General features: G+C 32.6%; 1 long non-coding RNA gene and 1 pseudogene across 1 annotated transcript; one reads left to right on the top strand and one right to left on the bottom strand.

The window, feature by feature from the left end:
* Window positions 1–1301: 1301 nt before the first annotated feature.
* On the bottom strand, window positions 1302–1734 carry LOC150027306 (uncharacterized). Its single transcript, XR_016521334.1, has 2 exons — window positions 1624–1734; window positions 1302–1491 (listed from the first exon to the last, which is right to left on the bottom strand). It is a non-coding gene; the product is annotated as an uncharacterized LOC150027306 (long non-coding RNA).
* A 4698-nt stretch (window positions 1735–6432) lies between these two features.
* On the top strand, window positions 6433–10163 carry LOC137831461 (putative disease resistance RPP13-like protein 1; annotated as a pseudogene).
* The last annotated feature ends 1444 nt before the right edge of the window (window positions 10164–11607 follow it).

The raw sequence follows: 11607 nt of genomic DNA, 5'->3' as shown, positions 1-11607 counted from the left end.
TTATTAATGATTCAAAATTTGTAGCTAGTAGGTAATTTTTCGTGGATTTTTATGTATGAATAATTTAATTTAATGTTTTCCCACATATTTTTATTAGTGGAAAATACAATTTTATGAGTAATACTCGTCTATCTATAAATAAAAAATTACTATTATTTACTATTATATTATCATTATTTATTATTATCATTAATGTTACTTTATTATTATATTAATGTCTTTAAAAAAACTAGTGTGAGAGGGAAACTAGCTTCCATGAATAAAAATAGTTTTTAAATTAGTTTCTATGATTGTTAAATAATTTTTAAATTGATATTTAATTAGTTATCAAGATTTTACCTATCAATTATTTAGATTTTAAATTTGATAGCAAAAATTTTGGTTGCCAATTAGATACCAATTTAGAAACCATTTAACAATAATATAAACTAATTTAGAAACTATTTTTTTTAGTTTCTAAAATAATCTCTAATTTAGTGACTATATCAACTAATTAATTTTGATTTCTAAAATTGGTTTATATTTCATGATATATTTTTTTTGTGTGTATGATCATATATTATTATGATTATAATGATTATTGTTGTTGATATTAACAATAATAATATTATTAATAACAATATTCTTATTAAATATTATTTTATTTTTATCAATAAAAATAATAATAATTTTAATATTATTAATATTAATATTACTAATAATAATATTAATATTATTAATATTGTAGCAATAATGTTAATAATATATATTTACCACTGAAATCTAGAAATTACATAGAAAAATTTCCCAAAAAGTATTACAAATTTGCATACATATTTAATCCTTATGTAATAAAGACTATTACATTCTGACTTTACCCACTAATTCTGAATCACTTCCGCAGATTTATTCGCATTTACGAAACAAGTTGCTGATAAAAAAAAACAACTTTAACACATTTAATGTTTCTCATTTTTCACGATTATCAACTTGTTTATTTCTTATTTGTTATATATATATTTTTCAATTTTTTTTAACTTTCTGGTCTTTAAGCAAACAAGACATTAATTAATATTTTTGCATTGTTTACGTCGAGTCAATTACATATTTACATTATTATTTAAAATAAACTACATTAAAATATATTAATATTATATTATATATAAGTTATATTATAAATATATATTATAAATAATACTTTTAATATAAGTTGTACTTCTAACTAAATTCTATAATTCTACAACTATTCTTTACTTATACGTGTCTTTTCTTTATCTTTATATACGTATATAAATATATAAAAGACAGAAGACGGTATGAGGTTGAAAACCTAAAAAACTTCATTTTATTGTTATCATGAATTATTGATGAGACATTTTCACGATCCATCGCGACAACCGCAAATGCAGCAAGACTGGAAGCAATCCCTTAGGCATGTCGGCGGAGGGGAACGGCACTTCAATTTATGACAATCCTTTACAGTCAGGCACTGAATACATTCAAACCCAGAACCTGAAAACTTTTCAATCTTATCAGAACAAAACTAATCATTAATTAACAAAAACATTATTGGACTTTCATTGATTTTTTAAATATATATGATTGTTTTAAGAGACACATAATAAACAAAATCGAAAGGGATACCTGTTGCAAATGTTATGAGAAATAAAACTATCAAGCAAGGAAGCAATACTGAAGTTTTTGCCATTTTCCTATCTCTCTCTGATGAAGTCACTTTTAGAATCAATTGTTGCAAAGCTATGTAATATGTGAGGACTATTTATAATATAAAAAATAATAATAAAGAGAATTAAGTAGGTGACATATACCATAAAATTGTATTTAAGAGGATTAACAACAACGATAAGATGCATTAATTTTATCAAATGTGTATAATCATTTTCTTATTAGTCGATTTTATAAGATTGAATTAGATTTAAAGTTCATTTCATACAAAAAAAAATCTAATTTATCTATGGAAGAGTTTCATACAAGAAAAATCTAATTTATTTACGGAAGAATTTCGTAGGTAACAACTATAATTCGTAGGGAAATTAGCACCCACCAACTCCATAATTCAATATAATTTATTTTTAAAATATTATTTATTATTTGAACTTTTTTTTTAATTATTATTCTATCACAATTATAATTAAACTGCAGTAGGTGAAACTCAAAGTCAAGTCCCTTGAGGAATGTTCAAATAAACTTTAACCATTACACAAGTAAAGTTTTGTTATCATGTTATAATTATTATTATACTTATTACTATGATTATCATTATTAATATAATTAATAAAAATTTAATAACATTATGCATATATTTAATATCATTAATATTATTAAATATTACTACTATTAAACATTATTAATATTATAAGTATTATTTATTATTATTATTATTTATGAATATTAATTATGATTTTATAATTATTCATATTATAATAATATTTTTAATATTATGTATATAATTATTATAATAATAGTTGGTAAGTAATAGAGATCCCTAGGTGATACTTAGTAGGTAATAGAGATTCGTAGGTAAAAGTTGGTAGGTAATAAGATTCGTGAGTAATAAGTGCGATTGAATCAATAATGTAATAAATATTCAGCTACTTGTGAATTTTCAGATATTGTCTTACTCAATGTTTGTTCAATTACTCTTTTACCAGCAAATGCAATATAAGTCTTTGGTTCGGCAATAATGATATCTCCCAACATGCCAAAACTAGTCGTCACCCCACCCGTAGTAGGAGATGTAAGTATCGATACATAGAATAATTTTTGAATTGTTTGATAATAATAATATAAAGCAGAAGATATTTTAGTCATTTGCATGGTAGGTAATGCTGAATTTACCTACGGATTCAGAATCTGTAGGTAATATTGTATGTGGGTAATATCCGTAGGTAATGCAAAATTTACCTACGGATTCAAATCCGTGGACAAAAATTCGTAGATAATACTATTTTTTGTAGTATGTTATTAGAATCATTTAAAATTTATCCTAGCAAGTATTTGTTGAACTTATAATAGCACCTGTTATTGGACCATTATCGGACCACCTATAACATATAGTCCCACGAACGAGTTGGCAGGTCTCAGCGTGAGAATGTACTTAAATTGAAAACATTTAGCATCTTACTTATCAAAAAATAGTTTTCAATATATAAAACACATTACAGAAAAATTTAAGAACATTTCAGTATTTTCAATCAATTTATTTAAAAGATAACATATTGAAAGGCTATATAACTTTCCACAAAACAAAATTAAAATCAGTTGAAAATTTTTTTAACCAATTAAAAAATAGTTTAACTAGTTGAAAACCTTTTTGTTCTTGGACCCACCATCATTCTTAAAGGTAAAATATAAAATCAAGATAATAAAAAATAAAAAATAAGCTAGCTAGACACATAAGGCAGCAGGTCATCACTTCATCAAACACTATGGTTGGGATCTATGAGATGTCCAACAGTATGCCCCATATGTTGGTAGACTAGACAACGAGATATGAGAATGGTCCACATGCCCACCATTAAGTGTCCCTCAGAGTCAACTCTTGAGAGACATTGAGGTCAATAATAAGCTAAATTTTTCTAAGAGAATTGATCGATAGTTGGGTCATCACCGAGAAGCATGGTGTGAGTTTCACCAAGCACACGACCATGATATAGAGAGTTGTCATGTCTTAACGGCCCAACTTGCTCGATTAGCAGGTGATGAAATCATACAGAGGTACTTTCAATCGCGGAGCAAACGGGAGCAGGTCATGCTTGTGGGACATGCTGCACCCTGAAAGCCTACTCACAAAGATAATTAATTTTTTTATTTTTATTTTTTTCTAAAATTTATGCATGTCTTGAATCGTGCATAAAAAGAAACCTCATTGAGGGAAAAAAATGATCGAATTTTATTTGGATTGGTTTAAGGAGAGATGACAACTCTTCATACTTCATATAACCCATAAAAGCTTTTGAACCAAAACAATATGTATTATTTAAGTATTATTAATACTGATTTGATTATGTTTTAATTATGATTATCTTTAAGCATTATTGACTAGTTCAATTTTAATACTGGTTTAATTGTTTCATAATTTATACAAGCCAGTCAAAACGCATCATACATTCTTAATGATACACATTGCATAAATTCATTAAGCATATATCATGATCAAATGTATTTCATGTCATAAATCATAGACATCAATATCATAACACTTGACCTTACTTTCGAAAGTATTGAATTGGATTTATATATCTTTGTACCTGTGACACTACTTTCACTAAGTTGTCTCACTCAACAAAGTTACATAATAGGAAAACATTCACTCATTGTGAGTAAATTAAGTAGCATCCTCTTCATCCGATTTCGTTTTCTGTGGAGACTGGTGAGAGTTTGCGGAAGTTAACGGAAGAGATGTGTCAAGGAGAGCTCCATTGGAGCCATGGATTCCTTGGAGTTTCCGTAAGAAGTGGGGAGAATGATTGGTTTGGCCAAATTACTTGGAGAATATGAGAGAAGGGACCAAAAGTATCTATCCTAGAGAGCCTAGACAAAAGAGTGCTCAAGCGTGCAATTTGGCAACATAACACTCATATATTTGATCTATTAAAACATGAGTCAAACACCTCAATTTATAGGTTAAAGGGTCGACCAATTACAAGCAAAAGAAGTGGGAAAATTCAAATGTAAATGGTTTGAATTAGACTCATAAAATTAAGTCACAAGACAAGCATGATCAAGTGTGCACCTTGTGACCTAATGAGGTCTAATGACCGACCTAGGGTTTAGTGTAGGCTACAATTAAGCCCAATTATATCCTAAGTAAGTTTTAGAAACTTAACCCTAGCCCTAATCTATTTAAGGCAAAAATACAAGCCAAAATTGTACTATACTTTTTAAGCAAGAAAATTTAAATCCTACTCTACAATGTACACTACGTCATAGCACTTTTAAACATATATAAGAGAGTTTGTCTCTCATCAATATCAGAGTCTCAATCTTCTTATATACTCCTTGCCATAATTTTAGTGGTTGATCCTGAGCTGAGGTCTCTGCCATAGTTGATATGCTTTTGATTGCCAGAGTTTTTGTAGCCTGCCGTAGTTGTTCATTTGTTGTACAAATGTGCATAAACCAAACAAATTTCTTTAGTTTGAGTGGAAAACATCGTTTTTATTTCCGACAAAAACCTTGAGCTAAGAAAGTTTGTGTTGCCAGAAAAAGACTAGACACTACATTTCTTCCCAACATTCATGACCCTTATCAAAGGGTTTCTTAATCTGCAGATGATTTTACACGATCATGCTCATAATCGTCTCGATCGAGGATGTGACAATCACAGGATCACTAGCTTTGCTCGAACAGCGTTATCACAAACCAGGAGGCGAAGACTGAAAAAAGATTTCTCACATTCAAAACCTGTATATAGGGTAATCATGTTGTTTCCTACAAATTATCATGACACTTCTACAGGTTATGTTATTTATTTGTTACTTCTGCAACATTGTTTTAGGACAACCCCTCTGGTTTTCTGTCCTGCGTTATCTGATGCTTCAGGAAACATAACGGAGATTTCTTTTCTTTAGTTAACAAATTTGAATGTAGAATATGATTGGGAGGCACCACTATCTTGATGACATTTCCTTTTGATATCTTCAAACATTTTCCTTACCGTTTATTGCATGGTAAATAGATGAAAACTAGTCAATTGGGTACAATCATGTTGACATGCTAAACATGGTTAAGAAGAAATTTATTCTAATCCTGACATTGCCTTTGCAGTAAGCATGGTAGGTAAATTTTTTAACTCTACTAGTCAAGATCATTGGGTGCACTCGTACGGATCCTAAACGGAGTTAAATGTCTATTTTCATTTCAAATATTGAATTTGTTTATGATGATTTCATTGATTTTGTTTCTCCTATCAAGAAAGAATAGAGATTTTAAAAATAAGAAAGAGCTCAAACCGACAATGTAATACTAGCCATTTGCAAGTGTTATCAGTAAACCATCATTCATAAAATAGAATACTATCAACGTTCGTCTCATCGTAATGCTAACCCTGCACATGGTCTGGCCAACCAAAATTGATGTGAAAAGAATCTGTGTTATTTAACTGTTCGTTGACTTAGTTAACTTGTTTCATGGTGGTACCAGTACATGCACTCTGTCATCTTAAATATGTAAACTAGACCAGAATATATAAAATTCCAACGAAGAAAATACATGTAGTAGTGTTAGATTATTTAGAAAGATTAAATGTTGGATAGGTACTGTAAGTATTATTTTAATATCATGAAGAGAATTCCCACTGCAGAGCTAAAAAATTAAATTAAAATAATAGATTTTATCATGCTTTTTAAAATATCTCTTAATTTAAACAATTCACTTATTTAGTGAATAATATAATAATAGCTACTCATTCATAGATGCAATACAGTTTCATTACTACATTGCCCTGAGTCATTGGCATAAACTAGCTGCACTTGAATCCCTTCAATGGCATTAGAACTTGTTGGTGGTGCTCTTCTTTCTACTTTCCTACAGGTGGCATTCCAGAAGCTAGCTTCTCCTCAAATTCTCGATTTCTTTCATGCAAGAGAGCTTGATAAGAAGCTGCTCAACAAGTTGGAAACCAAGCTGCACTCCATCCATTCTCTGGCTGATGATGCAGAGCGAAAGCAGTTCATGGATCCTCATGTCAGAAACTGGCTGCTTAAGGTCAAAGATATTGTCCTTGATGCAGAGGATCTCTTGGATGATATACAAAAGCTCTCCAAAAGACAAGTAGATGCTGAATCTGAATCTCAAACCTGTTCAGGCTGTACTTGCAAGGTAATCAATTTCTTCAAATCTTCTCCTATTAGTTCCCTTAACAAGGAAATTGAGTGTAGGATGAAACAAATCCTTGATGACTTAGAATTTCTCTCAAGCCAAAGGGGTGATCTAGGATTGAAAACCGCTAGCAGTGTTGGATCTGGGTTGAGTAATGAACTGCCACAGAAATCACAAACAACATCGTTGGTTGTTGGATCTGATATCTATGGCAGAGATGATGATAAAAGACTGATCATTGATTGGTTGACTTCTGACATCAACAATGGTAACCAACCATCAATACTTTCTGTTGTGGGAATGGGTGGAGTGGGTAAGACCACTCTTGCTCAACATGTATTCAATGACCCGAGGGTGGATGAGGCTAAATTTGTTGTCAAAGCTTAGGTTTGTGTTTCAGATGAATTTGATGTTTTCAAGATATCAAGAGCAATTCTTGAAGCTGTTACTAAATCAAGTGATGATAGTAGAGATTTGGAAATGGTTCATAGAAGATTGGGAGAAGAATTGACGGGGAAGAAATTTTTTCTTGTTTTGGATGACGTTTGGAACGAAAACCAAACTAAGTGGGAAGAAGTGCAGAAGCCCCTTGACCTTGGAGCCCAAGGAAGTAGGATTCTTGTGACTACACGTAATAAGGAAGTTGCTTCTACCATGCGGTCAAAAGAACACTCCCTAAAGCAATTACAAGAAGATCATTGTTGGAAGTTGTTTGCTAAACATGCATTTGGATATGTTGATACTCAACCAAATCCAAAGTGCAGGGAGATTGGCATGAAGATTGTTAAAAAATGTAAAGGACTACCACTCGCCTTGAAAACAATGGGAAGTCTGTTATACAACAAATCATCTGTTTCGGAATGGGAAATTGTGTTCCAAAGTGAAATATGGGAATTTTCAAAAGAGCGTTGTAATATTATGCCTGCTTTAGCATTGAGCTATATCCACCTTCCTTCCCATCTTAAGGTATGTTTTGCTTACTGTGCCCTATTCCCTAAGGATTATGAGTTTAAAAAGGAGTGTTTAATTCAGTTGTGGATGACTGAAAATTTTCCACACTGTCGTCAACATAGTAGGACTGCAGAAGAAGTTTGTCAACAATACTTCAATGATCTACTATCAAGGTCCTTCTTTCAACAATCAGGTGAAAACGAAGAAGTTTTTTTCATGCATGACCTTTTAAATGATTTGGCAAAATATGTTGGTGGGGACATGTATTTCAGGTTGGAAGTTGGCCAAGAAAAACATATACAAAAAGTAACTCGTTATTTTTCAGTTCAACTTGGTCTATATCAATACTTTGATGGGTTTGGAACTTCTTGTGATACAAAAAGGTTACGCACATTTATTGGAATGAGAGTGAATGATTTAGGCTATGCCTGGAAGTGTTATATGTCAATACAAGAATTGTTCTCCAAGTTTAAGCTCATACGTATCTTATCTCTGTCTCAATATTTTGACCTTCAAGAGTTACCTGACTCTGTTGGCAATCTTGAGTATCTTCGTTCCCTAGACCTCTCCCGTACTACAATAAAAAAAACTAACTGAAAAGATATGTTCACTCTCCCACTTACAAATACTAAAGTTGAACTACTGTAGAGATTTGGAGGAGTTGCCTTTAAATTTGCATTTACTCACCAATTTGTGTCGCCTTGAATTTAGGATGACTAAAGTGAGAAAGGTGCCACCTTATTTGGAAAAACTGAAGAATCTTAAATTAGTAATGAATTCCTTTAATGTTGGCCATGATAGGGAGTTGGGTATTCAACGGCTAAGAGAGTTCAACCTTGAGGGAAGTTTATCAATTGGGGAGCTCCAGAATATTGAGAACCCCCTTGATGCATTAGAAGCAGATTTGAAGAATAAAACACACCTTGTGTCTCTAACATTTGGATAGTGGTGCGATCGGAACTCTGTTGATTCAAAAAAACAAGAGTACGTAATTGAGAATCTCCAACCTTCCAAAAATATAAAGGAGTTGGCAATCTTTGACTATGGTGGCAAACAATTTCCAAATTGGTTACTAGAAAATTCATTATGGAATTTGGTGTCCTTAAAGTTGAATGAATGTGAATCTTGCCAACGTTTACCTCCACTTGGTCTTTTGCCATGTCTAAAGATTCTTGACATTTCAGGGTTTCATGAGATAGTGAGTATCGATGCTGGTTTTCATGGGAATAACTCTTCTTCATTTAAATCCCTTGAAACATTGGATATTTCCGATATGAGTCATTGGGAAAAGTGGGAATGCCAAGTTGTGACAGGTTCTTTCCCACATCTACAAAGGCTTTCCATAAAATTTTGTCCCAAGTTGAAAGGACAATTGCCAAAGCAAGTTGTTCCTTTGAAAATACTACAAATTGAAGATTGTCAACAACTTGAGGCTTCCGCTCCCAGGGCTCTAGATTTGGAACTAAGTGAGTGTGGAAAGCTGCACTTGGACTGGGCTACAATGAAAATTCTCAGAATGGAAGAAGTATCATTGCTGGAAATTGCTGGGTCCGACAATCTTGAACACTTAGAGGTTGATTCAGTCCTACTATCAATAAGTGATAACTGTGTCTCTCTATGCACCTTTCCACTGGATTTCTTCCAAACACTGAAGACCCTTAATCTCTATGGGTTTCATAATTTACAGATGATTTCACAAGGTCTCATTCATAATCATCTGGAGTGTTTGGAAATTTTTAGCTGTCATAAATTAGAATCATTGTGTGGAAACATGCGTATGCTGCTTCCATCTCTGAGAATGTTCTTGATAAAAGACTGTCCAAGACTTGAGTTGTTCCCTGACGGAGGTTTCCCATCAAATCTAGAAGACCTGACAATAGAAGATTGTCCAAGACTTGAGTTTCCCTGAAGGAGGTTTCCCATCAAATCTAAAAGAACTGATAATCAGTAATTGCTCTAGGCTTGTTGACTCAATGAAAAGAGCTTTCGGAGACAATTCTTCTTTGGAAAGCTTGTCGATTGCAAAACTAGATGTAGAATGTTTTCCTCACAAAGGTTTGCTTCCACTCTCTCTTACTTGTCTAACCATCGGTCGTTGTCTAAATCTAGAAAAACTGGACTACAAAGGTCTCCGTCAACTCTCATCCCTTCAAGCACTGAGTCTTGAGAACTGCCCCAACCTCCAATGCTTACCGGAGGAGGGTCTTCCCGAATCAATTTCATGTCTTGAAATAAAGCAGTGTCCTTTGCTGAAACAGCGTTGCCAGAAAGAACTAGAACAAGGAGGTGAAGACTTGGAAAAGATTTTAAACATTCAAAGACTACTTATTATGTAGTAATGTTGAATAGTGATGCATTTGGTGGGTTACTAATTTTGTTTTTGTTTAGAATGCATCTCAAAAAAGGTATTTATAGTCAGAGATTGCGTTTTTTCACTGCTTATCTTCCACAATGCCTTTATTCACATAAGGGAACCGATATTTTGACACCCAATTAAGTGTTGCTCCAGATTACGCCTGCTAATGTGGATTAAAATATAATAAAGTATTATGTGGGGCCAGTATTGTTGAGGTGGCAAAATTTTAAAATTTAGGGTTCTGTAGTAAAAAATTAGGTTTTAGAAAGGCAAAATCAGCCCCATTTTCTCAGTGCGATTTGGAGTGCGATTTGGAGTGGTAGCGATTCTCATTCCGATTTCGGTGAAGTCTACAATCAGCACGATTTGTAGTGCGATATGGGTACCGCATTACATTGGAATTCGTTTTCAGCCCCATTTTCTCAGTGCGATTTGGAGTGCGATTTGGAGTGGTAGCGATTCTCATTCCGATTCCGGTGAAGTCTACGATCAACACCATTTGTAGTGCGATATCGGTACCGCATTACATTGGATTTCGTTTTTGTTTGGATATTTCTGAAATTGCGATTCCGATTCTAGTAACGTGTGCGATTCTGATTCCGGTGAGCTCTTTGATTTGGCATCTATTTTCATATAATTTTTCGTCAAGTTTTCATTGGTTTCGTTTTGATTTTTTTGGACTTAGGGTTTTCCGATTTCGTTTATTTGTTGGATGTTGGGGTTTTGGATTGTTGGACACTGGGTTTATTGGTGTTTTGATTTTCTATATGTTGAATGACCTTTGTATTGGTTTGGATTTGACTTTTTAGGGTTTCCTAGCAATTGGTGACGGAGGGAAGTGCAGTGTTGGTTAACTCGTATGGGAGAGAGGGTTTTCCTTACAAATCCCGGGAGGTTAAGACTTTGGTCATAAAGGCGTTGGTGTCTGAAGCTGCAGCTGCATCTAAAGCCAATGAGTTCTTGTTGGCTAACCAGGCTTCCTTCCAAAACGTAATCCTATCCTAAGTTAATATTTAAAATATATGGTTCTGTATTTTTGCTTCTTTTTGTTAACTTAACTTAACATATATCTTCTTCCATGTACAGTTTATGCAGCATGTGATGCACCTATAGAGACTGGAATTCGTCAAAGCATGTTCCTGGTAATGTACACTACTTAGTTTGTCTGTTGGTTTATTTCTACATTTTAATTCTATTAATAGTAATTAATTGTCATCCTTGTCTGTTTGGTTCCAATATGTCGTTCTGTAACAGATAGTTATTGTATTATATTGGATCCGACCAAAGATGAAGAAAAGGTTAGTAGAATGAATTTTGGTTAAAATGTTATTTTATTTTCATCTAATTTCTTGGCAGTTTAGTTAGCTGAGTAAACTTGGTCTACATTTGACTCATTTGCATTCTACATTCGTTGTGAAATTTTTTTGAAAATATCATTAAACCTTTGTTTCCCCAATTTAGTTATTGGTGTCTTGAAA

This window comes from Phaseolus vulgaris, chromosome 6, assembly GCF_051622355.1.
Source record: "Phaseolus vulgaris cultivar YP4 chromosome 6, ASM5162235v1, whole genome shotgun sequence".
In the NCBI taxonomy this organism is placed as follows: domain Eukaryota; kingdom Viridiplantae; phylum Streptophyta; class Magnoliopsida; order Fabales; family Fabaceae; genus Phaseolus; species Phaseolus vulgaris.
This window is presented reverse-complemented; position numbering and strand designations above follow the sequence as displayed.